The following is a 26,891-nucleotide window of genomic DNA, read 5'->3' on the forward strand; positions in this document are numbered from 1 at the left end:
GAAAGAGAATAAACACCCCAATCTCTTTTTCCTTCCGCTGTCCAATGTCCTGTCAATTGTACCTCCACTGGCTGAACACAATCTGAAGCCAGAACGCAAAGAAGCCTGGATGTAATCCACAGAGGTCAGCCTTCTGAGGCACAAAGCAAGGAAAAAAGAGGCAAAAATGGATCTGGAAGGACACAGAATAAGCAACACAGGGTCACCAATAATTTCCATTTTGACAAATCAAATGGGCCATGTTCCTCTCTCGGCTTCCATGACATGACAAATCCTGGTTTCCCCCTACATAAAATCACTTCTCCTCCTTCACCAGACAGCTATATTTGGCATTCCTCCAAGCTCAGGACCAGACAGCTGATCTCACCCTTTCCTCATGACTCTCAATCCCATGTATATAATGACAATTACCAGCAGTGCCTCTCCTTAAGCTCCAGCCTCCCATATCCCAACATTATCATTTAGATGTCTCTTGGAAATTTATAGATCCAAAAGAATGATTCTCATCCTCTTGCAAAATGCTTTTTTCCCAGTCCTCCTCTATTTCAATAAATACCAACTCAGAAATTTAGGTATAACCTTGATTCTTTTGGTTCCTTTTTCTCCTTCACATCTAATTCATCAGTAAATCTTGACAATTCTAGCTAAAATGTATCTTAAACCCATCCCCTTCTATCTCTACTTTCACCACCCTTCTAAATTGCTCTTCCTGCTTTCCCTCTTGTTCCCCTACAATCCAATTATCAGATAGCAGCCATAATGACCTTATTAAAATGTAAATCATATTTAGGTTATCCTCTAATTAAAATCCTTCAGTGGCATCCCATTACATTTAGAACAAAATCCAAATCCCCTACAGCAACCTAAAAGGCACTACATGATCTGACTTCTTGACACCTCACCTCACCTTAAAAGCTACTCTTCTTCACACTCACTAAACTCTAGCCTCACTTCAGTTCCTCAAAAATTCAAGCTCCTTCCTACGTTAGCATCTTCCCACATGCACAGAATAATCTACCTCCAGCTCTCTACATGATGGCTCTTTCTAATTCTTCATATCAACTTATATGTCGACCCTAAGTGTGGCCTTCACCAACAAGATCAAAACTGGTTCTCCTGTTACTCTCTCATGATAGGATACTATTCATTATTTTCCATTGCATATTCTCAAGAAGCAATTTTCCCATGTATTTCTTTATCTTCTTATTGTGCAGCTCCTTCCACTACACCATAAGCTCCATGAGGGCAGAGATTATTAAAGTAATGCAATTCAAACACCACTGAGGACCCACTACATGCAAAGAACTGTAATAGGCAACTATGGGAATTACAAAGAATAAGTCAAAGTGACAAGAATCCTGTTCCCAGTATGTACGTAATCTATTTAGGAAGAAAAATGTATACTTAACTATAATGCGAAGCAGACAATACGCCATATAATATTGGTACAAAGTGCTACGGAGTCAAAAGAGAAAGAGGAAAAATGTAGAGAAAGTTATGATAAAGACTTTACATAAGAAGATGGTTCTATTATGGCTCAGAAGGATAAAAGAGAGAAAGCATTCAAAGCAGAACAAACAGCCTTAATAAAAAGACAAAAAGGGAGAAAGTAAGGGCACATAGGGAGAGAAGGTTAAAACATCAATGCAGTTAGAGCATGAAGGAACTGTAAAGTTCTACTACAAGTTTGATGATGCTACGAAACAGGAAACAAAATTTTGAGTGAGCGTGATGTAGAACTCAACCTTAGCCACTATAAAATGAAAATAGGAGGTAACTTCAAGTAAATTAAAACTAACATCCTTTGTAGGTCTAAATTCCAAATGACAGAGCTCATATAGACAACGAGTTTTAAAGTAAAAGGTACTCCATTAAAAGCATGGCTCATCAATTTCATGTGGAATTTATCATGACTTTTAAGGTGGTTTTAAACTATCTGTCTGAACAATTTTTCAAAAATCCAATTTACTCTATCCAAAACTTTAATCCAAAGGGAGTATGGGATGGGGCAGGGGATGTATTCAACATATTTAATATCACAATCAGCCCAAATTTAAAACTAATTTAATTAAATACTTCCAAAAGCAAAACCCAAGTATTTTAATGGTATTCTCAAAAGTCAAGAGTCATAAGTTTACTGATATTAACTTGTAACACTTTGTTATCCATAAACATTTATAGAGTATAACTGGCTGTTGTTTATTACATTCATTGAATAAGAATGTACTGATTGCTAATCAAATACCCAGAGAGTTTAAGCAGTACTACAGCACAAGGCAGAAAATCACAGAATTTTAAAGGTTAACAGAGATTTAGAAGAAGAATAAAGATAACTTTAAAGAATAACAAAGTAGGGGAATGGGGCGTCACCAGACTGAATATCTCAATTTATCACAAAGCTACAGTAAAAATAGACAGTATAGTACTGGCTCAGGGATGGGCAAAGAGAAAGCATAAAAAAAGGCCCACTTGTATATGGAAATATGACCGACTTAAGATTCTCACTGAAGACCAGTGAGGAATGGATGCTACTCAATAAACGGTGTTTGGTACTACTTACTTTCCATGTGAAAAAACTGAATTATATTTATTATATTATTCACTATAATCTTTTAAATAACTTAAATATGTCAACACCAAAAAACACTTTAAAGATCATCCAATCCAATACTATCACTTAATAAAAGAAGAACCGAAGACCCAGAGAAGCATTTAGCCAAATCACAGAGTGGCAGCACAGGAGTTAAACTCATATCTTACGATTTATTTAATTCAAGAATTTACATCCTCTCATTCAATACAGACGAAAGGCTTCCCATCCACCCTAACTTCCTTAAGTCACCCATGATATCAACAATGACACCAAATCAGAAGTGGAGGAAGCCACAAAAGGTATGGTGAAGGAAAAAGCCAATATATACTTTCATTTCCCTCTATTCCCAAACCTTCTTTCAAGGAAATTGGCCAAAATACCTAGCCCTCCCCTCAAAAATTAATCTTATCTAAACCCAAACTAATGACAATGAATTCCATGGTTTCAGTATGCAGGGAATTTAGAAAGAAAGAAAAGAATTTTAGGAACTGTGATTCTTGTATCAACACATCAAAAATTTCTATGAATATCAAATATTTAGGTAGTGCTGTTATTAGGCCCAATATTTTTCAAGCACAAGTTCCATCAACCTCATATCTCATTCAGTTTGTTTCCAGAGGATGTTAAACATTTACATTTAGAGATTTTCACAAAGACCAGTTAAACAAACACTGCCAAAGACAGTCTGAAAATAGTTGCTCCAATACCAAGATTCAATTAAGGTATAGAGAGAAATGACATGTTCTCCAGGAAAGCACTCAATCTCAGGTTACCAGGGTTGTCCGCCATCTGTTAACTTTCCTTCCATAAATCAACCACCTACAATACATGACAGAGTACTGATAGTGAAGGGAGACAGACTGGTAGAGAGCCTATGTGCAAACCTAGAAACCTCAATTTAAACTTTGGCCATCACTACCACACAATGATGTGCTCTAAAAAGAATGCAAAATTTATTGCATTTAACTTAATCACTTTAGCACTGAAGGGTAAGAGCATGAGCTCTCGAGCCAGACTATCTAGGTCTGAACCCCAGTCCACCACTTGCTCTATGATTTTGCGCAAACTGCTCAACCTCTGTGCCTCAGATTCCTCAGCTGGAAAATAAGGATAATAATAGTACCCACCCTCATAGAGGTTATTATGAGGATTAAATTAGGCCACATAAAACACTTAGAAAAATGCCTGGAATACAGTGTTTGCTGCTGCTAGTGTTATTATTACTACCTGATACGCTTACTAGACTATCACTTCTCACATGTGGCTCAAATAGAGAATAGTTTCCTAGCCAGATCATGCAGCTTTAATATTCCTGAATTAATAATTAAATATACCAAATTCAAAAAGCAGCTCTACAAAAAGCCTGAAGTCTTCCTTTTCAATCATTCACTTATCAAAGTTCTCACAAATATTAATCAACAGCAAAAGTTCACTTAACTCCAAGAAATCTATATGAATTCTCACTATGATATGGAACTTCTGAAAAATCTTATACTTGAAATAAGAGTTTTTCATTTTACTTTTAATTGCAAATTAATCTCTGATCTTACAAATCAGATTAACGTCTAGATCCATATATAGTAATAAAACACACCAAATCTTTTATTAAGATATTTACTATTAATCTGCAAATTTGCCTTTGTAAAAGATTTTAACAACAAAAAAAGTAAGTGAAATAAGCCAGACTGAGAAACAGAAACACAATATGATTTCACTCATATGTGGAATATAAACAAACACATGGACAAAGAAAACAGTTCAGTGGTGACCAGGGGAAGCGGGGTGGGGAGTGAGCAGAGGGGTGAAGGGGAGCACTTATATGGTGATGGACAAGAAATAATGTACAACTGAAATTTCACAATGATGTAAACTATTAAGAACTCAAAAAAAAAAAAGTAACTGCTCATCTTTATTCATCTGCAAAATGCAAATCAAACCCATTCTGAGATATCACTTTATACCCACTAGAATGGCTAAAAATCAAACACACTGACAATCCAAGTGCTGACGAAGATATGGAGCAACTGGATCTCACAGACTGCTACTGAAAAACCATTGGCAATTTCTTGAAAAGTTAAACATACATCTACCCTGTGACTCAACAATTCCACTCCTAGGTATTCAACCCAGAGAAATAAAACAAATGTCCACAAAAAGACTTGTACAAGAATGTTTATAGCATATACAGTATGTACAAGAATGCATATGAATAATTGTAACAGGCAAAAATCAGAAATAACACAATGTCTATCAAAAGAAGAATGGAAAAACAAAATATGGTATATTCATAAAATGGAATACTGTGCCACCTAGCAAGTGACTGTTGTTTGCAATAATGATTTAAATTTACTATTCAGTGAGGAGGTCTTTTTATTTTCTCCAAATTCGGTCTCATTTTAATATACATTTTAAACAATCCCTAGTTGAAGATAATTTTTATTATGAAAATAATCTTGTTTTTTGTTTAGCAACTCACCTGAGTTTTCCTGCTACAATACAAACTTCTGTGGAATCTTTTAATTGGAGCTTTTAAGAGGCAAATAAATCCCAGGGTTTTATTTAGAGATACTCCTATAGAAACTCCTAAATCTATTGGCACTTATTTTTTTTCTTATGCATTCTTGGTGTATGTTCATCCTGAGTAAAGCGTTCTCTCCAGAAATTACCCATATATAAAAAGAAGACTGGCTTAAAACAGCTACTGTGATAGAAACGATGTCTTAGTGAGATACCACTTGGACTTGAGGTAAATTGAATACTTAACACTGTGGTTTAGAGATTGCTTTAACAACACTGTATTTTTTTAAGCTACTATTTATAATCTTTCATTTTTTTATTATTATTTTTTTTGGTGAGGAAGAGTGGCCCTGAGCTAACATCTGCTGCCAAGCCTCCTCTTTTTGCTTGAGGAAGACTGTCGCCGAGCTAACATCTGTGCCAATCTTTCTTCATTTTGTAAGTGGGATGCCATCACAGCATGGCTTGAGGAGTGTGTAGGTCCGCACTCGAGATCTGAACTGGCAAACCCTGGGCCCCTGAAGCATGAATTGTGAACTTAACCACTACACCACTGGGCTAGTCCCAATGGCATTATATTTAAAAAGGCATACTATTGCTGTAATTTTCTATTGATTATGCTTCCTCAATAAAAAAGTAAATGTACAAAACAAAATGAATCTCAGAAACATGTTAAGCAAAAGAAGCCAGATAAAATGAGTACATTTGCTATTATTCCATTTACATGAAATTGAAGAACAGAAAATCAGAAAGTAGTTGTGGGCAGGGAGGACAAAACTAAACTGAAAGGCACATGAAACACTTTCTTGCTAATCATTTATGTGAAATTAAGTCACAGCTTTGAATATTATCCATCCCTAGACTCCATGTAAAAATTAGAGGCCACTCAAAAAAAAAAAATGGATAAAGAACAGGAACATAACTTCACTTAAAGGAAATACTTAAAGATTAATGATCATATTTAAAATGTTCCACTAATGATCAAATAAATAAAAATTTCAGAAACCAGTTACTATTTTCTCCCTATCAAAATAACAAATATTTTTAAATGATAACACTGCTGGCAAAGGTATATATCTCAATCTCATACATTGCTAATGGGAATGTAAGTTGACACAACCTTTCTAGAAAGCAACTGTACAATGTTCTGCTCTCAAGAGCCCTAAGAAATGTACACCCAGACTTGATAATTCCACTTACAGGAATCTATCTTAAGAGTATAGAAACGTGGACAAAGATCTGTGATTAGCAATATTCACCGAAGTTTGGTTTATAAAAAGTGGAAAGTAAACAATCTAAATGTGAACACTATGGAAATCGATTGCATAAGTGATGATATATCTATTATTGCAATATTCTTAAGTTGTTTTAAACTCTTTTCAAATAATTGTAATGATATTAAAATGCACGTTAAAAAAAGAAGGCTCCAAAATTATGTATAAACAGATAGTAAAACTATGCATGAGGAAAAAATAGAGACAATAAATGCTGAAGTCATTTAAAAAAATAATAATTAGGGGGCCAGCCCAGTGGCACAGTGGTTAAGTTCACATGTTCCGCTTTGGCAGCCCAGAGTTCACTGGTTCAGACCCCGGGTGTGGACCTACGCACTGCTTGTCAAGCCATGCTGTGCTAGGCATCCCACATATAGACCAAGGGAAGACAGGTACAAATGTTAGCTCAGGGCCAGCCTTCCACAGCAAAGAGAGGAGGATAGGTGGCAGACGTTAGCACAGGGCTAATCTTCCTCAAAAAATAAAAAAATAATAATAATCAGGGGCCAGTCCTGTGGCCAAGCAGTTAAGTTTGCGCACTCCATTTTGGCAGCCCAGGGTTTCACTGGTTCAGATCTCAGGTCCAGACATGGCACCGCTTGTCAGGCCTTGCTAAGGCGGCATCCCACATAGCACAACCAGAGGCACTCACAACTAGAATATACAACTATGTACTTGGAGAGAAGAAGCAAAAAAAATAATACAATAATTAGAGGGGCTGGCCCTGTGGCATAGTGGTTAAGTTCAGCACACTCCACTTTGGTGGCCTGGGTTCATGGGTTCAGATCCTGGGTGCAGACCTACACTCATCAGCCATGCTGTGGTGGTGACCAACATATAAAGCGGAGGAAGACTGGCAACAGATGTTAGCTCAGGGCTAATCTTTCTCAGCAAAAATAATAATAATAATGATAATAATAATAATAATAATAATTAGTGGCCAAGATCATAGAAACTATGATTACCTATCACAAGCATCTGGGCCTCATTGTAAGAACACAAGTGATACCCCTCACTAAATAGGTCTACTGGAGGGGAAAAAAAAGACCAAAAGAATAAGAACATTCATTAAAGGAACACACTATTAGTATTACAGCCAGCTTATCAAATGAAGGCAAAGTCCTTCAGAGTATGCTAATAAATCCATAACAAGAAAAAGTCACAGAATTCAATACAATGCAAAAATATACCAATCATGTTTAATTTGAGCTAGAGAAAATAATTAGATGATTTAGTGATTTTCCACAGGACTGAACTCAGCTCTTTTACAAAGCAACAAAAGAAGGGAAAGTCACAGGAAGAAGTCAAGCCAGCAACCTGATTTCCCAGGAAATTAGTTCTTACTTGGCAAAGTACTGGCCTCATAGTCTAAAGAAGTAGAACTCTTCAAATAAGGGATGAGACACATAAAATCTAAATACTCTGTAAAAGATGTATACTTTTCCCTTTGCTCGTAAGACCTCCAAAAGAGAATAATTAATGCCTACTAAAACATAGGAAAAAAGTTAAAAGCCCAATTTAGAGTTAAATGTTCTACAAAGAACAAGTTTTTTTTAAAATGCTAAGTAAATCTTGCAAGTTGTAAAATAACTATCCTATTTTTATTATTTTTTAAATGAAAAGGAAAATACCATGCTATTTCTAACCTTCAACTAGGATTACACGAAAAAGAAAACTTTGATGTTAATGATAATAATTCTGGACTTTAAATTTACCAAGGTTAGGGGAAGGCCCCATGGCCGAGTGGTTAAGTTCTCGCACTCCGCTTTGGCGGCCCAGGGTTTCGCCCATTCGGATCCTGGGCTTGGACACGGCACTGCTCCTCAAGCCATGCTGAGGCGGCATCCCACATGCCACAACTAGAAGGACCCACAACTAAAAGTATATGACTATGTACTGGGGGGCTTTGGGGAGAAAAAGGAAAAATAAAATCTATTAAAAATTAATTAATTAAATTTACCAAGGTTAATAAAAATCCTTATAATTTTTCTCTATAATGTTTTAAATCATCACTACAGAACATTTCCTTGAATTTCCAACTTAAAAAATAAAGTCTTAGTATTTGATCTTCCTTCAGAAAAAGGCTATGTGTAATAAGCCAAAACAACAGTCTTCTTAAGACAAACAGGTAATACAGGAAGTGAGTTAGAGTTTCAGGAAAGGAGGGAGTGAGGGAGAGAGAGGGAAAAAAGAAGCAGTATAATAGAAACTTTTCTTCCTTGAAGCCACGTGTTTAAAAATCTGACCCTGATTTCCATTAAATGGTCCAGCATTGAAGGCCCTGTAGAACTATGGACACAAGGTTACCCAGCAGGCAGGAAAATGGCAGGCAAACTTCATTTAATGTTCAAGTATAAAGTAATGTAAGGATCAAATTATACAATGATATATAGTCAAGCTTAACAATGGGGATACATTCCGAGAAATGCATTGCGTTAGGCGATTTTGTCGTTGTGCCAACATCATAGCGCACTTCCACAAACCTAGATGCAACAGCCTACTACACACCTAGGCTATACGGTACCAATCTTATGGGACTATCACTGTACATGCAATCCATCGCTGACCGAACCATTGTTTTGTGGCACGCGAGTGTATTTAAATCAGCGGGTTCATTTATAACCCATTCTTTTAACTCTTAAACTGCTTCCCTCAGCACCATGACCCCAACTGCCACCAAAAGGCCAACAAATTGCTACTTGGAAAAATTAGTAACAAAGCAAAAAATTTTATTAAACTTTTGCAGCAAGCCAATAAACAAAAAGTAATGGTCTCAACAAACAGTGCTGCCACAACTGGACACCCACATGCAAAAGAGCTACGTTGGGTCCCTTCTCCACACCATACATAAAAATGAACCCAAATGGATCACAGACTTAAATGTAAGAGCTAAAACTACAAAATTCTTAGAAGAAAACACAGGCATAAATATTCATGACCTTGGATTAGGCGATAGTTTCTTAGATATTATACCAAAAGCACAAACAAAAAAAAAAAGTTGGGGGGCCAGCCCAGCGGCACAGTGGTTAAGTTCACGCACTCCACTTTAGCAGCCCAGGGTTTGCAGGTTTGGATCCCAGGCACAGACATACACACTACTCAACAAGCCATGTGGTGGCGGTGTCCCACATACAAAATAGAGGAAGACTGGCATAGATGTTAGCTCAGCGACAACCTTCCTCAAGCAAAAAAAAGGAAGTTTGGCAACAAATGTTAGCTGAGGGGACAATCTTCCTCACCAAAAAAAATAAGTTGGACTTCATCAAAATGAAAAACTTTCTGCTTCAAAAGACACCACTAAGAGAGTGAAAACACAACCCACATATTGGGAGAAAATATTTGCAAATCATATATCTGATAAGGGACTTAAATCCAGAATATATAAAGATTTTTTATAACTCATAACTCAAAAATAAAAGACAAATAACCCAATTTTTTAAATGGGCAAGGGATCTAAACAGACATTTCTCTAAAGAAGATATACAAATGGCCAACAAACCCATGAAAAAATTTTCAACATCATTAGCCATCAGGGAAATGCAAAATAAAACCACAATGAGTGTTCACTTCATATCCACTAGAATGGCTACAATAAAAAAACAGAGATAATAACAAGTGTCAGTGAGGATGTGGAAAAATTGGAATGCTCATTCCCACTGCTGGTGGGAATATAAAACGGTGTAGCTCCTTTGGGAAACTGAGTTACCATAGGACCCAGCAATGCCACTACTGGGTATACAGCCAAGAGAAATGAAAACACATGTCCATATAAAAACTTGTACATAAATGTCCAGCAGCTTTATTTGAATAGCCAAAAACTGGAAACAATTCAATGTCTATCAACACAAGAACTGATTTTAAAAATTGTGATATCCATATATTAGAAGACTACTAATCAATAAAAAGGAATAAATTACTGATATACAAAATAACATGAAAAAAATCTCAAATTAATTAGCCAGAATAAAAGAAGCCAGACCTCCTTCCAAAAAAAGAAGTATACACCATACAATTCTCTTTACATAAAATTCTAGAAAATGCACACTAATCTATAGTGACAACAGATTAGTGATTACCTCTGGGGTTGGAAACAGAGAGAGAGATTACAAAGGGGCACAAGGAAACTTTTAGAGTGGTGAGTATGTTCTTTATCTTGACTGTGGTATATAAATAGGTAAAAAACTCATCAAACTGTATACTTTAAATACGTGCAATTTCATTGTATGTCAATTATTCCTGAATAAAGCTGTCCAAAAAAAGGAAAAAGAATGTATATGCCATTTGGGGGGAACTAATGTTTCTGAAATAGTACACTTGGGTAAGAAAGGGGTAAAAAAAAAAAAAAGTAGGCTGAGAGTTTTTAAGTATGAGAAACCTTTTTAAAAGTCAAAATATTAACTGATCCCTACATGGAATAGCTGAATTTCAAGCATCCACTGATGGAACAAATAGTCAAAACAACCAAAGTTACTATGAATTCAGTTTAGCCTTTAAAATAAAGATTTTTAAGATTCATCTCATTCATTAGAATATACATATTCTTCAAATAAATTTCTATATGTAGACAAAAATAAGTTCTAAATATGTTTGCATATATATATATATATATATAATATTTGATGAGCAAATGCATTTAAGAACCCTTTACTAACTACAGAAAACATCCCTCCCCAATCCAAAGAGTTTCAGGTAACAGTCTAAGAACTGCTGATAAAGATTCAACGCCAAGGATATTCAATACTTAAATATTAGCTCAAATAAAACAGAATATCTAATAGGTTCCATAGCTACACCTCATAATCCTAAAGAATTTAAGGATTAGTTATAACACTGCTGATCTGGGTGTAAATAATTAAGAATTTACCGTGACTTACAGGCAAAAATACAGCTGAATTAAAATATTCAAGCTTTTCCACAGACTGACTGGACTAAAAATAAGACAACAGAGTCAAGAATTCAAGATTGCTTTTAATGTCTAAATGAAGTTTAGGTTTCATAGTTCAACTTAATATACAAGACTCTTTCACAGTCCATGCAAAAAAACACAGAAAAACCTTTTACCTTCTATCTGCAATCCGGAATCCTTACAAGAGTAGCTAACATTTACTAAGTATTTCTTACGAGCTAAGCACTGTATTAAATGCTGTACATGAATTATCTCATATAATCCCCAGAGTAATTTATCTTACAGATGAGAAAACTGAAGCTAAAAGAGTTAATTTGCCTAAAGCAGTAGAGCAAGATTTGAACTCAGGTAATTGGAGTTCATCTAGTTGATGTCATAAACTCAACTCCCAATCGGGCTCTTCCTATCAGTACATTTATGTATGCCAGAGAATACCAGAAAGATAAAACAAAGCCCCAACTGCAAAACATTTAGAACTTTATGAAGAGATTAAATCTAATATCACAAAATAACTTTTTAAAAAACAATACAATACCAAACTGCATGGTTTCTAAAATTAGGCTAGAATATAAGAGAAAGAGATCTTTAAGAAATGAACAGCTTTTGATGTAACATGTTAACATTTTTAGAAACGATGACTAGTAATATATATGAACATTTACAGTTCATTTTCTTGCCAATATTTTCAATACAGTATTTAGTACTGTAATCTTTGCAAGAGTAAGGAAGACGGTTGTCACAGGAAATATCATCCCTTCATAATACCAATAATAAATAATTTTCAAAAGTAAGAATGGATCACTCTTTAAAATAATTAACCATTCAAAAATCATGTTCATCAATAAAATTTAAAGAAAGCCCATTATATCATGAATGTTATAGAAATTACACACCTGCTTTCATCAGAGTCAATTTAAGAGATAATATAGCTTTTAACAGCTTTCTACGGATGCAGAAAGATTTTTCTTCACCTTTGACAAAATCCTTAACTAAGGAAGGTACCTGACTTAACTTATGAAACAAAATCTACTTCTACTTGAATAGTGAAGAGGAATGTATTAACTATAGGGGAAGATAAACTGATTCTAACTGGCACTTAGAACTAATTTAAAATCCTTAAATCCACAGTGTTCAATTGTTTTTTCTACTAGTAAGGTTAGTGGTTCCCACTGTTAACAACAACTCATACATATTTGGGAGAGGATCAAGTAATAGGCTACACACAGCCTGTGACCACACAATAAAATATTAGCCTCATTTGCCCCATGTTTTAGTCTAATCCACCAAGTAAACCAACCACAAAACCAAACTAGGGTAGTAAATGCTTAAAATACATGTGAAATTTTAAAGTCAACTCTGGTTTTCCGAACTGCCACAATATAATCACAGTATCTGGAATATTAGCCCCTCCTATAGAAGTCTATAATAGGCCTAATATTGTTATAATTATTGATAACTTACATCACCACGTGTTGAGCGCCCACTATGGGCAAGGCACTATACAAAATGCTCTTCATTTAATTCTCACCATCAGCCTGGTAAGGAGGAGAGTATAAGCTCCATTTTATGGATGACAAAACTGAGACTAAGAGAGGTTTAATTAAACTGCCCAATTAGTAAATTAGTAAATGACAGAGCCAGGATCCAAATATATGATCATATAATTACAAAACTTGGACTTTATCCATTCTATCATGCTTCCTCAGAACACAAATGATATCTTTTTCAATTTCATAATATGATAGTTACAAATATACTTCTGTCATCATCAGGCTATTCTACGGTTCTGTGAAATTCTAGGTTGAAAAAAGTTTATCTTGATTAAAGAATACTAGGACCTAAAATTGCTTAGAACAAAGTCAGTTATATTAAAAACAAGTAAATAAATCTTCACAAATTATACAAAGCAGCACCACATGACACAATTGAAAGATATCTGAAGTGTACTTGTGCAAAGCTGGCCAGGACAAAAGCATCCCTAACTTTTACTTTTCTAAGGTCAAAGGCAGCCAAGATCAATCCTAAATAAAGTTATGAATTTTGCTTTTTTTCTGTGTTCCTGGCTTCCCTGACTTTCACTTTATTCAGGAGCCAAGTAGTGTTCCACAGCTTTCAAATCCTCTTCCTAACTAACTAAACTGGAAAAAAACCTGTTAATAATCATTTTCCTAATTAACTATATACATCTTAATATAAACAAGTTACCACAATTAAGATTTTACTATCTAATCAGAGAACTCAAGACTTTGACCCTGATTAGAAGAAGGTAAGGAATCAGCAAGCCAGTGGGGAGAAAAAGAGTTTTGGTGGGGAAAGAAGGAAGAGTCACTGAACATTAATTATTAATATAGCCGCTCCTTGGTTAATCTATTTAAGATGACTGGGGGCCTCTTCCTACTGCTTAATCCCAGACTCCAATGGAAAGGACAAGTGGGAAGGCTTGGCCTAGTTACAATTGCTGAGGACCTATTCCCAAAAGCTGCAAAAGTGGAGACAAATGTCCAGCCTTCTTCTAAACCCCCATGGTCCTGCCCAAGCTCCCATCCTCTAGGACTACCAATTCTCAGTCTATTCACTTACATTCTGACGTGCTTTCCTGAGTGGAAGAAAACAAAGGAAGAGTTATAGCAAGCAGTGGAAATTGCACAGAACAAAAAATATGTCCATGGGAGAATGCTGCAAATAGGATCATCCTCTTTTACATATGTCACTGCAGGAGAACTGCCAGGAACGGCTCTCTCCTCTAGACATGCTTCCTGCAGATCCTCCAGACTCCTCTTTAAACACGTCAGTATTCTCCTCATTCTTCCTTAGTTTCAGACCTACTTTTGCCCCAAGACTTCCAAGTGCATATTTTATATTCTCAAAAATATATGGCACTATCATAATGACATCCCACTTATCAGTACCTGTGTCTCACATCTGAACAAACATCCTGAAGTCTTATGTAGTATTTCTACCTTTAATAATGAAATATCCAATATGTTATATTATATTGAAACAAATTTTCCTTGTAAATAAAGGATTTATCATAATGTCAAGATTAAAAAAAAACGACAGCAATTTTTTTTGGTATATATTTAAGGAGTACAATTGTTTCCCTTCTCCTGAGCCCCATTAAGGAAACATATATCAGAGTTCAGAAATCGGCAGAATTCAAGATCCATTCTGTAGAAATTACAATCTCTTGAACACAAGAGATGTGTTTTGGAAAGTCCAGAGTAAAATGTAGCATTTCAAGTACTCTATTAAATAAAAGACTTTTTTTTAAGGTGATTAAGTTTACCAAGAGAGCTTTTCCAATAAAAGGAATTCTCCCAGCAAACTAAAAACCAGAAATAGGAGTTTCGTACTTTTACAGAACTAGATTGTTAGGCACCAACATTTCCATTAGGATTTATCACACGGGTAGTTGAAAGGCAAGAAGCAGAGAAACGAGATCAGAAGCTATTTACAAAAGAAGACAAAAATTTACTGAAATAGAAAATAAACTTAATTAACTGGTGTTAATTGAACTTCTACTCTTTAAACTCACGTACCTGAATAATCTTTCCTACGTGAAAATGAGTCTCACTAAATTGTACAATCAGGAGCACACAGTTTCTCTGGGATTTAAAAAACCACCATTTATTCAACTACAGAGTAACAAATCTCATTGTAAAATGAGTTGAGCAATCAGAGCTATTAGATAAGTATAATTAAATTATGAATAAATAAAGCCCACTTATTAAAAAGCAAATAATCAAACTGGTCAATGTTCACAATTATGAAGAATGAACTTTTATATTTTTCTCACACTGGATTATTAAGATTTTACATTCCTCCATCAGTTAGTAAAAAACTGAATGAGCTATACAAATGTGCCTACCAACTGTACAATGACTTAAAGAACAACCATTTTGGTGGTAGAGATACTCCATTTAACTTAATGGAAGGAATTCAAAAGCTTTCATCTGGAACTTTTGTCACAAAAAATTAGTAAATTTGTTTTGTGAAAAGACTGCTTAGTTTGTCAACTCAAACACGCAACAATTATCTTTTACAGTCTTCCAAACAAAAATAAAAATTTTAATGAAATATAAAAATCTGAAATACAACTAAAAATTATTTTTGAGAGAGAAAAAATTACCTAAAAATCCTGATGCAAAGCTACACAAAGTTTCTTCACACAAGCATAAAACATTAATAAAAGTTACATAAATCCCCTGGATTAAAGATTTTAAAGAGAGCTGCAAGAATCTCTTTCAGTTTTCAATACTGCTTTCTCTGTTCTTCTATCCATAAAAACAGATCTACATAAACTTTTTCTAAATATAAACGACCTAATTTTCAAGAGAAGAAAAATCAAACCAAGAACAGCAAAAAATATACATATATATTCTTAACATAGCTTAAAATAAGTATTGTAGATTACATTTAGGTCTCTCAAGTAAGTTAAATTTACAACATATGCGATATCCAGTTCCTTCTTGAAGGAGAAAACCATCAAAACAAAAGCTCCTGCAAAATAAACTATTTACTTTGCAGTTAAGCCTCTAAGGTGCATTTTACTGTCACATATATCACTATCATCTCTTCAAAAATCTAGACATCTAAAATACTCAAGTATATCTGGTTCCATTAAAAACGCTTTTATATTATACTTTGTATTAGTATAAGGCAATGAAAAGCTTTAAGACACATTTACTCTCTAAAAAGGAAACAACTTTTCATTTTTCTCTTTTGGAATGTGCTTGGTTTTTGCTCATTTTCTATACATGAACCGTTCTCAAACCAGTCCATTTCAGTGTTGGTTGTTTACTGTCAATATGTCTGTGTATATTTAGGTTTTTACAGACACTGCTTTACAGTACAGTGGTAAAAAATCAGAAGGTAAACAAGAGGGCACAAGTGAGACAAGACTGTACCACATCTGAGAAACACCACTCATTTCCCTGCCTCGAGTTCCCTTAAGTCCTTACGCCAAAAATTCTCAATTTCTAAAAAGAGGCGTAACTCAATATGTGATAAGGCAAACACAGGAGAAGCCAAATCAGAAACTGAAGACATTTAATAGACTGTATCACAACCTGAGAAAGAACTACCAGAAAAAGAAGAAAAATAAAGAAATAACTAATAAACCCAGTCCATAGATATCCCTACTGAAGGGCTGCTTTTGCTGCACTGCATGGCTCAAAACAGTTTTTCAAACTCTTTGACTGTAAGAAATACATTTTACATTGTGACCTAGTTCACGCGTGCATGAGAAAACTTTCCCAAAACAATACTTTTCCTTACCAAGTGCAATGCTAACCAATTCTGTTCTATTTCACTTTATTTTCAATGCTGGCAGTAATCCACTAAATTGATTTTATAAATTACTAAAAATCACGATCTACAGTTTGAAAAACAGGCATAAATAATGTATTCCTTATGTTAGGATCTTTTATGCAATTTGCCTCTACCTGTCCCTAGCAGGGTAAACAGATTTTCAAGTTGATACATCATTACTGTCTTCATTAAAGCAAGTGGTTCTTAAAGTGTGGTCCCCTGACCAACAAAAATACCACCTGCAAATTCTCAGGCCCCTTCCCAGACCTACAGAATCAGAAACTCTGGGTGGGGCCAGAAGTCTGTATTTTACCAAGCCCTCCAAGCAATTCTGGTGCAAGCTAGTTTGAGAACTGCCGCATTAAAGAACTGAGGTCTTTATCCTCTATTTAACAACCCAGTACACAGTGCTTACTGTGTGCCAGTCACTACTCTAAAACCTCTACAAATATTAACTCCTGTGGAAAAAAAAAACAACCCTATGAAGTAGCAATATTATTATCCCTATTATACAGATGAGGAAACTTTTACACAGAGAGGTTAAGTTGTTCAAGCTAAGCGGTGGAACCAGAATTCAAATTTATTTCTAATTTAGCAGGGATATGCCTATCCTTTTCATGACTCTCCTCTTTCTGATCAAGTCTCCAGTTCTACTCCTTTAGTTTAGCTACTCCTCCTCTTTTCCCTTTCAAATTTCCCATCCTGTCAACGTCCTTACTTTCTAATATTACTGCTGTCATCCTAAAACAATTTTCTTTTCTAAAGCACTAGAACGCAAGTCACTTAGCCAGGCTTTTAGGACCTTTTCTCTGGTCCTAGATGGCATCTTAGTATTATGAAGCTGAAGTTTCTTCCATTTCTGAAATCCTTAGAACCTATTAATGGCCCCACTGTTAATTTCTCCTATCTACTATTCTGGCCAGTTTCCACAAGACCACTGCTCTGTTCCAGAGCAAGTTTCTCGCTCCCTCCTACGGCGCCCTATGTACTACTCCCTTCCTACAAGGAAATTATTTCTCCCCGCCCACCCCCGTGTCATTTTGCTTGACTCCTCTCCAACTGAGTGAACTTCCACTCCCCTGCTAGAGCCCTCACCCCAGCCTCAAACCCGAGCCACTCCTCGAGGATATCTTTCCTGGTCCCCCGAGGATCCTGAGCTCCACGAGCTCCCAGCCCAGACTGGGTCTCCCATCCCAGTCCAGCAGTTGGGGAGCAGGGCGCTCCAGTTCCTCCTCAAGCTGGTCAAGGTCTCCACGGGTCCGACCCTCCTAAGTCCCGCAGCTCCCTAAGTCCCTAGGAACCCTCCTCCCTCGGACAGCGGCTTTTCTCAGGAGGGTCCCCGGCCCCCTCCTTGCCTTTCCTCAGACGCCCTCGCTCCGACCCAGGCCGCTCCCTGTCATCCCGGATCCCGGCCGCCCTCAGTCTTCCCAACGCCCTTCTCCCTCGGACCCGGGCCACTCCCAGTTTCCCGGCCCCCAGCTCCCTCCGCTCGGGCCGCTCCCGGGCTTCCCGGGTTCCCCTTCTCCCTCACACCCAAGCTGTCCCGGGTATTCCCGAGTCACCCGCCCTCGGACCAGGTCATTACCGGTCACTGCGGGTCACCTCCTCTCTGAGACCCCGGCCGCTCTCTCGTCTCCCCAGGGACCTAACCCTCACACTGGCCGCCGGTCAGTGCCCCAGACCCGAATGGCTGGACGTCCCAAGGGAACTCCGGCCTGACCCGCTTGGGTCCGGCCCCAGCCTACCTTGCCGACGCGAACTCTGCGGCCAGGAGCCAGGCCATTCTCCCACCAGCCCAGTCAGCGCCAACTCGCCGCCGCCGCCGCCCCCGCCCTGGCCCCAGCCCCGGCGCGACCCGGCCCGCAGTCCAGGCCCTCTGCCTCTGGCCTCCGCCTCCGGAGCGCCCAGCTGGAGTTTCCGCCCCCGACAGCCCCAGACCTCAGGCCCGCGTTACCGGTACTCACCTGCCGCTGCCCCCGACCAACTCCAGCGCCACTGCCTCTACCTCGGCCGCCAGCAGCTACCAAGCGCCACCACCTCCCCCATGACAACAGGCCCACCCCGTTGCATACTTCCTACCTCTCCATTGGATAGTGGGGCGGCGGCTCTCTGCTCTGATTGGCTTGATTTACCCGTCCATCATAGCTTCCTTACCGCCCCTTTTCCTGGACCGGGTATTCGCCCCCGCCCGGACCAGGAGCGTCCCAGACCAACCCTTAGTTGTAATTGGTTGACGGTTGGGCAGTTCGAAATTATGATAGGCTGCCTAAAATGTCTGTTAAGTCAACTGGCAGGCTATGTGACCACCACGGTTGGTTCAAGCTTGGGCGCAGTTTGGTTGCGCAGTAGAAAGCAAGGGCGGGGCTGATGCTCACATCCGAGGTTACCGGGAAAGGTTAACTCTTTGTTGTAGAGTTTACTCTGTAAACGCGTCCCTTTCTCCAGCTTCCTCCCTCTGAGGAGGAGCTTATCACTGCTAGTTTACTCACAGGGTGGTGCTCACAAAACCCCAACATCAGAGGTGGTTTTTAAGAAGTGTTTCCAACTCCTTGGGAGCAACGCGCTAGATAGATAAAAATTTCCCATTCTTTTCTTGAGGTCCCAATGCGCCCAATTTCCTTGAAGTTCTTTCCAGAAGTCTCCGTGCTAAAGGGCAAAGCACAACTGTTTATTTAAAAGAAATCAGTACGCTTCAGTTGTAATTATAAACGTCGTTAATAAACTGAAGTGGCATGTGGAGTGTTGTCCAGCTTCCAGACTCACCCCTGCTGGGTCCTGCGAAGTGACCAGACAGCCATCAGCAAGCTTGGACTGCAGTTTACCCTTGTGATGCTCTGGAAATGAGAATTCCACTCTCCCACCCTCCCCACAACGTGATTTTTATGTTCAGCAGTTCTTAAATAGCCCTACTAGATGTGTGTCAGATACTTAAAAAGCTTGTCTTTTTTTCTAAACCTCTCTCCTTCCTAGCCGTCTAAATTAGGACCACTGAATGAATTGCGGTTCTTTTCTCACATTGGCACAATGCGCAAGAATAAATGATTGCATTTTTTTAAATTCATTTGGGTACAAATCACAGTAGGCAGTTTTGAGAAATCTGGTGTTGCTATAAAAACTCTAGTGCTCCTGGAAATATATCCATCATTAGCTTTTTGCTTTTCTTTTTTATTTCCACCCACTTTTCCTTCTCCTAAATAACAAAATGCTGGCCTGATTACTCTTTCAATTTCTAAATCAGATTTAAGTGTGCTTTTCTCACAACTCCAACTATAATACACAAACCGAAGGGGTGTGAAACATACACCCAAGGATGGCTTGGGACAAGTCCACAAGTTATTTCCCTCGCAAGTATTACTTTCTGGTTGGAAACTTCCTATAGGACCAAGAATCTGGACTTTGAAAATTTTGTGCTTTGCCCCTTTCTTCTTCCTGCCAACTCTTTGTCCCATATCTCTTCTGTTTACCCTCCTGTCCTTTGTAGAGCAAGCTACAAGGAGTCTAAAAATTATCTATTTTCTAGCCTATATTTTTGGTCAAGTTTGAATAAACTACATACCTCTATAACAAAACTAAGCAGAAATTATTCCTCCAGTAACTATACATAACAATAAGGTGTCTTTTCCTAGTTATTTTCCGGAACTTTCCTCCCCCTTTCTCATCTTCACCTTCCAATTTAGAAATAACCTCCCCTTCAATTCAATGACTCATAAAAAGCCTGTAAAGGAAAGTGGAAAAGCCAAAATAACTTCAGAGATGTCTGAATCATTCAGTTGAAGGAAAGATCAGACATTGACCACGATAAGATGGAATCCAAGACATAAGGCAAGCCTGAACTAACATCCCATAACAAATGAAGTAACATGCAAATGTGAAGATGCTCCAATGAGAAGGAGATATCAGTATGTCCTTTACACAGCCTTTTAATATATTACCAGCAGCTTTATTCTCTCTAGTCTTGGCAGTGTGCCCTACCTACCAATTTTAGAGCAAGTTAGAAGGCAATTAATGTCCTGGCAGATAGGAAACAATAACGTCATGGAAGGGCATAGGCATTATTATGGTACTTTGGGTAATAATGGCTCTTGCACAGCCCTAGTGACTAGGTGCCATAGAGAACATAGAATTAGGCCAGCCTCACTAAGAGGACTTGCCATCTAAGTTCAGGAACTCAACAAAATTACTATCACAAAACTAGGAAAATTGCCACAAAGGCCAGCTATTCATTCTATTTCATATACTAAAGAAAAAAAGTATTCATAAATGTTTTTGCTCATACATGCATGTACACTTCTACCATTCCCATTCCTTGTGAAAATCAGTTAAGAAAAGAAATGTTAAATAAACATGTACAACTCAATAAGAAGAGAGAAAACCTTAGCAAAGGAAAGTTTTAAGGAACATTCTTTGATCCAAAAGAAGGCTATTGTGCTTTGGAGGCCAATGCAGTACTGGAAAGGTTTTTGCTTGGACCCTATGTGTTGGTTTTGTGTGCACAAGGTAACCTTAGAACGTAATTGCTCCATCCAGCTTCTCTTTTCTTTCCTGTGTTATGTGCTTCTCCACCGCTCTCCAGGCCGCCTCTTAGAAAGCAAGAACACTGGAGTCGGGGAGTCTGCAGCTTTGTGTTATATGGCTGGCTGTGGAGGTGGTGCAGATGGTATCTCTTCAGAGCCACTTGAGCAAGACCAAGATGGCAGGTATATTAAAGGCAAAAGTACCCTTTATAAATCCTGATCAGGTGGAAATTGAAGGACTTAGAGTGATGTCCCAGTATCTAAGGAGCAACAGGGTTTGCCCTGGGCTTTACTGTATGCTCATGCTACTTTTTACTCTCTTTTCTTTGCTATTCCTGTGCTCTTCGCATCATATCACTTTTCGAGGGAGCAGAATCTGAGTCTCCTTTCATTTCTATTTTAGTCCACGGGGGCAGTCTCACTAGGGAAAAGCTCCATTTTTTGTTTTTGGACTTTTCCCCCCTGGATTCTATACACAATTCCAAACAGATTAGAGAAACAAACAACTAGTCGAGAGGAAAATCACTCAGACAGCAGACAAGAGCCAGAGCCGCCTGCTCATAGCAGTTGGAGGCAGGCCAAGATATTTGATAAGAGGTGGTTCCCCAAGTTAGGGATCCCTGAAGGTGGAGGCTGACAGAAATGAAAGGGTTGGAGAAGAGAGAGGGGAGACAGAGAAAGATAGACATAGAGATATACAGATAGAGATGAATAGAGATGAGACAGAGAAGGCCAGCAGAGAAGAGGGTAAGGAAAGCTAGAAAGGGAGTCAAGAGGCCACAGTCAGAGTGCTGAGTTAGCTTAGATAAAGCCATACCCCCACCTCCCTGGCTCTGGACTTTATACCAGGTTGCACAATTACACCAACCGAATCTGGCCTCTGCCACTGTTTGAAAGGAGAACTGTGCCAGACATCCACTATATGGAACCATTGCTCTCCTTCCACCTGGAAATCCTCCCTGAGCTCAAACCTGCTGCTCTGGCACAGGGCAAAGCTGACAAGGAAGGATAGATTCCTGCAGCCAGACAATGAATGTATCTTCATTAGATTTCATAAAGGTGACCACTGGCATGAAGCTCTGGATGAATAAAGGGAAACTGGAAGAAGACATTTTTACCATCCCAAATTGGGGAGCTTCCAACACAAGGAAATGCCAAGCTGCTTTCCATGCTTGACTAAAACACTGTGGTTTCAAAGTTCAAGGCTCTGTTCCATGGAGGGAAAGAAACACACACACACACAAATCAGTGGAAAAGGATGTTCTCTCGGGCAGAACCATTGCTTTCCAATTCTAGGGCTCATGTGATTTTTAAATAGAACATCATACCTTCTCATTACTCAATGCATGCATTTTCATCCTCAAGAAAATTGTGTCGGGGCCAGCCCGGTGGCGCAGCAGTTAACTTCACCCGTTCAGCTTCTCAGTGGCCCAGGGTTCGCCAGTTCGGATCCCAGGTGTGGACATGGCATCGCTTGGCATGCCGTGCTGTGGCAGGCGTCCCACATATAAAGTAGAGGAAGATGGCGTGGATGTTAGCTCGGGGCCAGGCTTCCTCAGCAAAAAGAGGAGGACTGGCAGTAGTTAGCTCAGGGCTAATCTTCCTCAAGAAAAAAGAAAAAAAGAAAATTGTGTGTACCCCTTACCCACCTTACATATTATAGGTAAGATGGCTTGAGTGCTTGTAAAATGGACGGGCTGCAGCTTTTAGCTCTGCCATTGTGCTTTTGAATGGAGCCCCTGGTTACTATCACCAGATCAGTGGGTAGATCAGCCATTCTTCTGCAGCAGGGAGTAGGCTGCTCAAAATACTTCGCACCATTTAAACTTTTGTCCATCCCTGTTTTACACACGCACAAAGAGTTTCCTGGAAACATGGCTACACTCCAAGGATTTCAGAGAGTAGAACACCTTCTGGAACTCCAGTTTTCTAATCACTTGGAATCTCATAAGAAAGTAAACTTGAACTCAGACTCTTGAATCTAAATGTGTTCAAATCCTGGTTCTGCCATTTACTAGCTGTGTGACTTTGGGGAAGTTGATTCATCTCCCTAACTTTCAGTGTCTTCGTCTACAAAATGGGATATGTATTAGATATCTTTTTCTGCATAACAAATTACCCGAAAACATAGTAACTTAAAACAACACTTATTGTCTCCATTTCTGTGGGTCAGAAATCGTGGTGCAGCTTAATTTGGTCCTCTGGCTCTGGGTCTGTCTCAGGGCTGCAGTCATCTCAAGTCTCAGTCGGGATGGATCTGCTTCCTAGCTCACTCACATCATTGTTGACTCAGTAGCTCACAGGCTTTAGGCTAAGGCCTTAGATCCTCATGAGCTGTTGGCCTGAGGCCTCCCTCAGTGCCTTGCCTTGTGGATCTCTCCATAGAGCATCTCAAAACATGGCAGCTTGCTTCATCAGAGAAGCAAGCAAGAGTGCAAGAGAGAGGGCCAGCAAGAGAGAGACTGCTAGCAAGACATAAGTCATAGTCTTTTGTCATCTAATCACAGAGGTGACATGCCACACTCTATGAATTAGAAGCAAGCCATTAGGTCCAACCCACAGTCAAGGATGTAAATACCAGAAGGAGGATCATTGGAGCCACTTTAGAAGCAGCATACCTTAGGATAATAATAATAATAATACCTACTGGTATGTTTTGTTTAAAGATTAAATGAGAGAATATGTTCAATTCAGGGCCTGGCATATATTATATAACTGGCATATATAATAACTATTATTACTATTAATGTTATTATTGAGTATATGATTGGTTTCCTTTTCCTTCCAGCTACTAGAAGGAAATCTTTTATGAGGAGTAAATGAGATACTCTATGTAATTCAGGAAGGACCTAACACACAGTAAGTGCTCAGTAACCATTAGTTATTATTAACGTGATATGAGAGTATGATACCTGGTTGCCTCTCAACGCTACTGAAAGGATATGCTATGACGATGGTAACTTTTCCATCATGATCTTATATTCAAATATTTTATCTCATTTATCCGTGTGTACTCTATACTTGCCAGATCACAATTCCAGATTTGGGGTTTATTAAATATGACCAACAAAGCCATGATCCAGTCTAATTTCCTGCCTGCCCTATACTAAGAATGACATGCTTAAACCCAGCAAGATGAGCTAATTATGGCAGCACCTCCTATATGCAGAAATCTGAGCCTGGCTCCAGGAAAGTTCCGGAGAGAGGGGAGTGTGGCCAGAACAAACAGGGACTCAGCTAAGTGATCTTCGTCTCTTTCAAAAGAAGCTGGTGACTGTGTAGTCTGCTCAGTTAGTCCTCAACTGAGGATGAGAGAAAGGGGGATCCTATCCAGGCTCTGTGGGTGGAGTAAGGGCACCCAAGAGGAAGTTTCCACCCTGGATCGGGAGGAATAAGAACCAAGAGAGTGAAGAAAGAGCAATTTTGCAATTAGAAAACTGGAAGAAGAGAGTCCAATTTGCAACATGAAAGAAAGATCACTAAGAGGTTGGAGTGACCCAGCAAGCTGGGTTGAAGCTGGCTTCCTTATAAGGGAGGAGGATGTAGAGGGTTGGCCTGTGGCCAGAGAAAATGAGGAACTATAATCAAGGAAACCCCATTATTTTGGCTTTGAGTCATTTCTCAGGGCTCACCCATGATTATTATGTGAGAAAGATGGGGGGCAAAACCCTCCTAAAGTATAAATGACTTTAAACCAAAAGCAGTGGAGAAAAACAAAGGTCCAGTTGCACAGCTCAGCTCATCTTCTCAGCCAGGGGCATCTGTGCAATTGCTCTCTCTCTTTCCCTCCCCCACCCCACCCCCACCCCATATTTGTACATGTTCTTTTCTTCTGTCTGTGTTCCATGCAGAAGAAAAAATTATCCTCACAAGGAAATGTCTTAATATCCTTTAGACTGGAACTGTTTTCTGATCCGGTTACCTTCTCGAGCAGTTTCTGCCATGGTCCAACACTTTTAGAGCTCAATAAATACCCATGGATAGTGACAGTTTACGCCTCTTCCTCCAAATCAAGTCACCTGTGCAGCTCTGATTTCACAGGCCCACTGATTTTCTGAGATGCATCAGCCCTGGCCCCTTCTCCTCCAGACACTGTCCCAGACCTTACCAGATTCTTGCACAGAAAGGCTCAAAGCAGAAGCTGCTAAGAAAATTCATTGAGGTTAGAAGAGAGGTGTGTAGCAATACCAAGTTCCTCTTTCTGTGACTCTTGTCTTCTCTCCTTCTAACTCCATGTTTCCTCTGTGTTTGAGAAAAAGGAAACTTGTAAGTCTCAATGCCTCTCAGTAGCCAGAGAAGACCTCTGTCTGCTCCTCTGCAGGATGGCTGCTCTTAGAAGGGAAAGAAAGGGTGAGGAGATGAGGACCTGCCCCCAGGAAGTCTGCCTACACAATAGGGATGGTCTATTTATTTATTCAGCCCTTTCCTGCAGGCAGCCAGAGCAGAAGCCATTTCATTTTGCCCTCAGGAAGTGTATTTAGTGGTAGGCTTTCTTTCTTTTCCTGTTAGTTTCCTGCAAAAGGACATCAGTGTCTTCTCAGTGCAGCAGCTGATAAGAAGGATGTTGTTGCTCAAGTGGAGACAGACAAACATTTCTCACAGACCCAGACCATCCCAAGGGCATTGAGAACTGGGCCTGGGTGTGGAAATAGAAGAACCTGATTTTCACGCCTATTTCCCTGGTGCTGTCTTCCTCCCTGAAATACTCTCTCTAGTGGGATACAATAATTATATCTTCCACTTGCGTAGAATTTCACACTTTTCCAAGGCAGCAGCACACTGTACAGAAGCAGAGTTGGAGGCACTATATGTGGCACAGCCTGGGAGTTACTTTGGGGAGTTAATATGAGGAGACAGCTTTGGGTTTAACATTATGTCCTGGGGAAATTATACAAATAGTATAGGTTTGTCCTAAGTAGGATTCCATTTACTAGCTCCTACTCATCCTACAGATTGCACCTTCAAAGTTACTACTGACATCCTTCTTCTAGCCACAATTGGGTTGGGTCCCCCTCTTGTGCACACTGCACTTCCACGTTGGATACACACATCCCCTGTGTAAACTTGCTTAGTTCCTCTCCCTCCTGCAACATGTCAGCACTATGATAGCAAGAACCACATCCATCATGCTCACAGCTACCTAGCACAGGGTCTGGGCCACAGTAGTTCACTAAATGTTTAGTGAATGAATGAGTGAGTCAGGAGTTGTCTCTAAGCCACTCTACACCATCATTTATTTTGGGGTGGTTCTCTGGGAGTTATAAAAAAGGCATATGCTAATTATCACATAATGATCACTAGTGGTTGTAGTAATTAGTAGGTAAAAGCACAGTGGTGGAGTATGACTAAATAAAGCCCTCCAACAATGTGCATGGGGCCATTCCTGCACTCTGAATTTGGGATCTGTTTCCTTTTGGACTCCCATAAACAGGGTCATTCCTTTGGGGAAATTCTGTTCGGAGTTGCCAATACTGGGGACAGGGAGAGCTCAATTTCCTCTGACTCGGTAAAATCATTCCGATCTTAAAATTAAATTAAAATACTGGGTCAGTATTGGCCCTCTGCTCCTTCACTTTTAGGCTCTGAGATGAATTTCCCCATCAAGGGTCTGCAATGAGTCATCCCTCCTCCAGATTAAAAAAAAGAAGCAGAAGACGTCAACTCTCTCAGGATAAGTGATGGAGGCAAAGACTTATCCTGCTAATCTTCTCTTCCCACTGGGGCCAAAGTTCATGGCCTTGGCACGACAGGGGAACAAGAGAGGAATTTGAGAGAAA

The 26,891-nt window shown here is 39.0% G+C and overlaps 1 protein-coding gene across 47 annotated transcripts in view; it reads right to left on the reverse strand.

The window, feature by feature from the left end:
* The window catches only part of NUMB (NUMB endocytic adaptor protein), a 183,545-nt gene extending 164,842 nt beyond the window's left edge, over nucleotides 1–18,703 (reverse strand). For 8 of the 47 annotated variants that reach the window (XM_070593793.1, XM_070593810.1, XM_070593785.1 and 5 more), the window contains exon 1: nucleotides 18,565–18,695. The gene's annotated coding sequence lies outside the window, so the exon portion shown is untranslated. Of the gene's footprint in view, nucleotides 1–18,345; nucleotides 18,463–18,564 lie in introns of those variants that run through there. The other 39 variants (XM_070593795.1, XM_070593787.1, XM_070593806.1 and 36 more) reach the window with 14 other exon arrangements.
* Between the last annotated feature and the right edge of the window lie 8,188 nt (nucleotides 18,704–26,891).

Source organism: Equus przewalskii, chromosome 25 (genome assembly GCF_037783145.1).
Source record: "Equus przewalskii isolate Varuska chromosome 25, EquPr2, whole genome shotgun sequence".
NCBI lineage: Eukaryota > Metazoa > Chordata > Mammalia > Perissodactyla > Equidae > Equus > Equus przewalskii.